At 37.2% G+C, this 7,241-nt stretch overlaps 1 non-coding gene across 1 annotated transcript; it reads right to left on the bottom strand.

Moving 5' to 3' along the window:
* Positions 1–5,300: 5,300 nt before the first annotated feature.
* On the bottom strand, positions 5,301–5,407 carry LOC140859573 (small nucleolar RNA R71). Its single transcript, XR_012143110.1, has one exon. It is a non-coding gene; the product is annotated as a small nucleolar RNA R71 (small nucleolar RNA).
* Between the last annotated feature and the right edge of the window lie 1,834 nt (positions 5,408–7,241).

Raw genomic sequence — 7,241 nt, 5'->3', positions numbered from 1 at the left:
TCCACACTCTTTGGTAATGAAAATAGTCAATTCATATGGCACACAATGACCTATACTTAATAAATATTATCATCCTATTAATAACATATCATTTGGTTACGAACAAGATTTAAGAACTATTCGATAAATCCTCTTTTATCGATTGAAAATAGTTCTAAGGACTTTATTATAATCAAAAGAGTTCTATAAGAAAGATGTAAATTATGATGAACAGTCAAATAATATTTATTAATATAATTCATATATAATTTTATTTACAAAGAGCACAATCATCTATAGTTAGATAATTGGCTTTAGGATACAATACCCAACAATGAATTGGTTCACAAGCTGGTGTAGGGTCCCTAGGGTGGCTATTGCTATGTTGTTGCATCAAAATTATTATGTCAAGGAGATCTTATTATCAAACTACAATGGGTTAGCTCAATATCGCTATCAATGCTCTAATGACATCTACCTGCTTGGAGCTTTCCTTTTCCTTATATTTTACCACTGCTTATTTCATGGCATCATATACTCTCTCACCTCCCATGTTCTTCGGCTCAGCTGTTATTCACTGGTTAAAGTTGCAACTTTTGTGTGGTGTTTTATTTTTACGTACTTCAAACTTCTTCAAGGCTGCTTGTATCCTTTTCTATTTGCAGCCTAGGATCTTGTATGTAACTATTCAGTGCTTATGTGATGTATCTGGGCCTTTCTACTAGAAAAAAAAAAACTATTCGCTTGTTGGGTCATGCATATGGATAAAGTTTAGTTATTGTTCAGATTGTTCACTTATGTATATGGATAAATTTTGGTTATTGGCTAGAATTGCAAGGCAATCTCTTGGTTATTGGCTAGATGAATGGTTGGAAAATTTGGAAAGTTATGAGATTGTCCAAGATCCTAAGTGATATACTTGGGCTGAGATATCAACATCTTATCCAATGTAGAAAATCACAAATTTTTAAAACATTAATTTTTAAGTTTATGAATTTAAAATTAGTCAAGAAACTATATAATTTAAAAATATAGTTGATATTTTGATACTTTCTAATCTGTCCCTCTCTCTCTCTTTTTTGTGATAGAGTGAATCATTCATACAATTTTTGTATGAATACATCTAGAAAAGTCAGAAAATAAAATATCCTTGAGTGGTTTAGGAATCTCGCCCATATCCATCCAAAGTAACGGCTAAAATGCTTCGTGACAAAAGCCGCCATCCAATGATCAGTAGCTGAGTTTGCCTCCCAAAAAATATGCTTGATGCTGATGCTTTTACAATCGATCAATGAAGTTGCTATTAACTGTAGAAGTGGATAGGCAACATCATCCCACCTACATCCCCAAATCCAAGTCATAATTATGGTCGAGTCACCCTCAATAATTAGATGGTCGGTCTGAATTCGAAGGGTTTGATGAGCATAAGTGATCATGACCCATGCAGCCTGAAGCTCCACAACCTAAACCAAAGGCTCGTAGAGATATGTGCCACGGCCACTACAAGCCTAAATCAATGTAGGATCATAAATCACAAAACCAACACCTCCATATCTACCCTTGACACTGTCGTCAAAGTTGATCTTAAGATATATCAGAGGAGAGAGCTCTCAAGCGATGAATACCCAATCGATTGCTGCATGAGCAAGATAGAAGTTCTAGGTCTCTGATGATCTCAAAGTCATTTCAGTCATCTCAATTGCCAAGGATAGAGCTCTCTCCAGTATGAATCTCACCCGAGACCTCTTCATCTCAATTACATCAAGCTATTCCTGGATAGCTAGATCTGGTTGGCAATGTATGCTACTATGATGCTGATTGTCCATAATGTAGTAACCCCTGCACAGCATCTCAACAAATCCAAAAAGGCCTAGATCGGAGCCCTGACCTGGGAGGCAAGGCCATGCATACTAGCCTGGTGCCACACTTGCTAAGATTTTGGACATGGAAAGAGCACATGCTCAACGATTTCATCATCCATGCCACAAATTGGGCAAATAGGTTGAAGATTCATCCCTCTCTCCTTCAGTATGGATCTGGTCAGAAGCCACCCTCAGGCGACTTTCCAAATGAAGAGACACCCTCAGATGCACTCCAATGTTCTAGATCCTCCCAATATCCAGGCATCTGTTAGGCTCCCTCCAATATGGATGGTAGAGATCAGCTGTTGATTTATGTCACAAATTGACATAAAAAGTATCAATTAATATTTAAATTATCTAACTTTATTAGAAAATTGATACTTGTTATTATATTTTACAGAAGAAGATGTCATCAATAGAAAGAACAAGGAAAGAGAATTTCAACGGCGTAAATTTTACGTAAAACGGAGTTAAATTGACCCAGGAATTGAAGAATGAAGAAAAAAGACTCAATTGGGTCAAACCCGAGTCAAATCAGGTCAAAATTGATCAAAAATCAACTGATTTGGTAATCTGGTTAGCCGCCTGGTCCACAGCAACAGGCGCCTGGACCATGGACCCATCGGCGCACCATAAACCAGCCAATCAGCGAGTCTCGACTCACCGCAACGCATTGCGAGCCCGATCCACGCGCGCGGTCCAGGGCTCATAAGGAGAGAGAAGAAGGTCCGAAGGACAACCTGGTAACTTCACATCACTCGATGGTCCGATCTTCTCTGATCAAGATCCAACGCTCCATATTTTTTGCACCATCGAACGGCCACCATCGCAGCCGGTCAAGATCCAATCGTAATCAAGGCAATTGCAAGAATCAATAAACACTAGGACAACACGGGATCCTTCTGCAGCGCGATCCAACGGACGAAATCTTCCAGCGTCTTGATCGGACGGTCCGCGACGCATCCGACCTAATCCCATCTCTGCAGCGCGATCCAACGGCAGCGCTTCACCCAGATCGTGATCCAACGGCCCAGAATCGTTCCTGGCTTGATTTATTAGATGAATTGGGTCCTTTAGATGAAGATCGGACGGCTGAAATAATTTTTAAGATTTCTTGATGGATTTAAATACTTTTTGAGCGAGATTTGAGCCCCTAAACTCCCCTAACAGCCCTCTAAAACTTCTTAGTCCCACATCTAAAGTTTTGAAAACCTTATAACCCCCAAATACCTATAAAAAGCCCCCAAAGGCCCTTGTTTTAAGGATTCTTTTCCTTCCGATCAAGCTTGTAACCCTAGATAGTGGGGTTTTTAGCTTTCTTCTCAAGCCTCGAGCTTTGAAGTTTTTGTAATAAATTTTTTTAAAATCTTATTTTTATGCAATTTTATCTCTTTACATTATGCAATTTATTTTTCTTGCAATTAGGATAGTTTAATTTATGCAATTTAAATTTATGCAATTAGGATAGTTTAATTTACAAAATTAGGGTAGTTTATTTTTCTGCATTTAAATTTTGCAAGTAGATTTAGATCATGTCTAGCTAAGCATCCCTTCTAGGGTTTGCGATGAAGCTAGATCATGAGTAGGGGTTTTACATAGGGTTCTTTCTTTTTCTTGGGGTTTCTTTTTCATCCTCTTTTGCCAAGAATTTTTGATGAACTACAGTTGGGTCAGAGTCCCTTCATAGTTCATGCTTGATTCAGTGCATAGGAGGAGAAAACCCTAAGGGATCCTAGTTACTACTCCCCTGTAAAGAATCTTGATGGGTTATCGTTGGGCCTTAGTCCCTTCATAATCTATGCTTGGGAAAGACAAGAGGAGTAGTCGTTAGGATCAATAAGAAAAATTCTAGGTAGAATTTCCTAATCTAGATCTAGTGGATTCAAAAACCCTAGATCCTTAGTCTTATTGTCTTTAGCAAACAACTTTCGATTTTCGATTTTCGTTAAAGCTCGCTTGAGCATAGATTTGAAAATTATTTTTAAACCAAGTCTTTGTGGGATCGATCCGTACTCGCTGGTCGTGCTACTCTGCACACTATACGCTTGCGATTTTATTTACAAATTTTAAGATTTGAACCATCAAGTTTTTGGCGTCGTTACCGGGGATTTGGCATTTTAAATTATTTTCAAATATTTGTTCTTCATGCTTTATAACTCTCTTTCTTTTTCCTTTAGGTTTCTAGATTTAGTTGGTGATTGCTGAAAACTCAAGTATGCTTCTAATTTCTCTTTTATTATTTTTAGTTAATTATTTTTTCTTTTAGACCTAATCATATGAATTTACTTAATCATAAAAAAAAATAAAACAAAACAAAAGACATTTCATAATCGTGAAGTAAAATATCAAAATAAAAAAAATTCTAAATTAAAATCTTTTACATTCTTGGTCATCTTGTTTATTTGCATTTGTATTTTCATAATTAATCTAAGGACATCAACCCATTAACAAGATAAGGTGAGGATTTCATTATCCTTCCTTAGCTCAAAAACCATCTCCATCATATTGCATTACCTAGACCTTTAATCTTAAAATCAATTAGACGTCAACCTTAAGGAATTCGAGCTCAATAGGATAAGGAACCCTAAGAGTTCTACCAAGTTTGAGTTGTTTGATTAGTTGGTGTCTAGGCAAGTCCCTGAGGGTGGTTTGTTAAATTGGTTCAGTTGCTGGCCTGGCCAACTCGTTTGGTGTCTAGAAAGGCAACGATGAGTGAACCTCCCACCTCTTATACTTACCTGGCTAACTAGTTGATCAATCTCCACTTGGAAGGCTTGAAGGGTCATCTTGGAACAGTTAAGAGCTGTCTAGATTTAGGTTAACCCTAGGATAGATTGAGTTTAATTTATTGTTTCACTTGTTTAAAAAAAAAAATTAAAAAAAATTTATTAAAATTTAAATTAATTTGGTTACTTTTCTTTAGATTTAGGACTCCTTAGGATCTTTTCTTTAGAACTTTTTCTCTTTTCTTTCTTTTTCTTATACATAAAAATTTTATAAAAAAAAATTGTATAAACATCGAGAACCGTACACCTCGTGTGTGGAGAAGAGTGTCGGGTCGTCTAGTTAGAATTGAGTTCCTGTTATTCCAATGGCTGAACCAATCCAACCCATGACCCTTAAAGATTTGTGTTATCCAGTTGGCTCCATCCAACCATCTTGTATCAGGTTGCCACAACCCACAGCTAACAATTTTGAAATCAAACCTCAAATCATAAATATGCTTCCAAAATTCACAGGATTAGAGGATGCTTATATATTTATTAGAGAATTTGAGGAGGTATGTGCAACAATGAAACTGTAATTAACAGAGGATGAGGTCAAACTTAGATTAATCAACTTTGCCCTTAAGGATAATGCTAAGAAGTGGCTTTATAGTCTGCCAAACCATTCTGTCACTACTTGGGAGGGTTTTGTGAGAACATTTTTGAAAAAGTATTTCCCCAACATAAAACAGCTAGGATTAGGAATGAAATAAATCAATTTTACCAACTAGCTGGTGAATTATTTTGGAAGTACCTTGATCGTTTCAAGAATCTTTTGACCCAATGCCCACACCATGGAATAGAAACTTGGAGACTATGCCAGATCATCTATGAGGGGTTAGATTCAAACTCAAGAACCATGCTAGAGTCCATGTGCCAAGGCCAATTTATGGACAAAGAAACTACTGAAGCTTGGCAATTCTTAGAAGACCTAGCCGAGAAAAATTTACAGTGGAAAACAACTAGGGAACCTGATAAAGCTACACCTTCAAGAGGAGGAATGCATCAAATTCAACCAACCCTAGCATTAGAGGCCAAGATTGCAACCTTAACACGTAGATTGGAAGCCTTAGAATTACAGAGACCAGCCAATGTAAATCAAATATCTGCACTCATGTGTAAAGGGTGCAATGCACTAGACCATGTCTTAGAAGAATGTTCCTACTCGAATGAGTGTGCACAGGTGAATGCCACCTATCAAGGACCATTGAACAATCCTTATGCACCCACATATAACCCAGGTTGGAGGAATCATCCGAATTTCTCATGGTCCCAGAATCCTAATGTAGGCAATCCAAATTTCAATCAGCAAAATCTAAGGTCCAACCCAGTGATGAACAACCCGCCAGGCTTCCATGATAATGACAAGAAAATTACCTCTTTAGAGAAAAGCCTAGAAGCCATGATGAAGACACATACCAGCTTTATGCAAACCACGGGTTAACTCATAAATAATAACACCCAAGCTATAGCCCGTCTGGAAATGCAAGTAAGTCAGCTGGCTTCGACCATTAGTGAACGAGAACATGGTAGGTTACCTAGCCAACCTGAGCCAAATCCTAGGAACCAAAATGGTCCACGACCCCAACAAGAAAACCAAGTTAATGGTGTAAATGTCATTCATACCTTAAGATCGGAAAAACAAATAGACAATAAGGTAGTTGCACTTGATGATATAGAGGACTCATCTGCCGAGTCACCTTCTAAAACTACTACCTTTCAACCTCAAGCACCAGAAACTGAAAATTCACCTAGTCCAGTACTTAAAAGTCCTAGAGCTCCTTTTCCAAACAGACTGAAATCCAATAAATCTGAATATTTAGACAAAATTTTAGAGATATTTAAACAAGTCCAAGTCAATATTTCTCTTTTAGATATAATCCATCAGGTTCCAACTTATGCCAAATTTTTAAAAGATCTTTGCACTAGGAAAAGGACCACTAATGTACCAAAGAAAGCATTTTTGGCTGCAAGTGTCAGTTCATACCTATCTAGCCATGTGCCAATTAAATATAAGGATCCTGGAGCTCCAACAATTTCTTGTGTTATTGGAGAAACCAATATAAAAAAGACCTTGCTAGATCTAGGAGCTAGTGTGAATATCCTTCCATATTCGGTGTATGAGCAACTAGGATTAGAAAAATTTCAACCTACTGGGATCACATTACAGTTAGCCGATAGATCTCTCAGGATCCCTAAGGGAATGGTCGAGGATGTTCTGATAAAGGTTGAAAATTTTATTTTTTCTGTAGATTTTATTATTTTAGAGACTGAGCCAGTTGCGAATCCTAAAGGACATATACCTGTCATTTTAGGAAGATCATTCTTAGCTACGGCCAATGCTGAAATCAATTGTCGAAATGGTCTAATGAAGTTATCCTTTGGAATATGACCATTGAGCTTAATATTTTTAACTTAGAACAGGAATCTTCTTCTCATGCTGATGTCAATTTAGTCCAAGATGGTATTTATGAATCCATTGACATTAGTGATGATGAAGTCGACCTAGAGTCTAACCCCTGGTTAATCCATGAGTCTGAGGATGTCAATGAAATACTTAAAGAAAATCAGATTAATCAGGAATCGACACTTCCTACTGAACCAATCATTGAGATGGTGAAATCATCACCTAAAC

This window comes from Elaeis guineensis, chromosome 7, assembly GCF_000442705.2.
Source record: "Elaeis guineensis isolate ETL-2024a chromosome 7, EG11, whole genome shotgun sequence".
Lineage (NCBI taxonomy): Eukaryota > Viridiplantae > Streptophyta > Magnoliopsida > Arecales > Arecaceae > Elaeis > Elaeis guineensis.
This window is presented reverse-complemented; position numbering and strand designations above follow the sequence as displayed.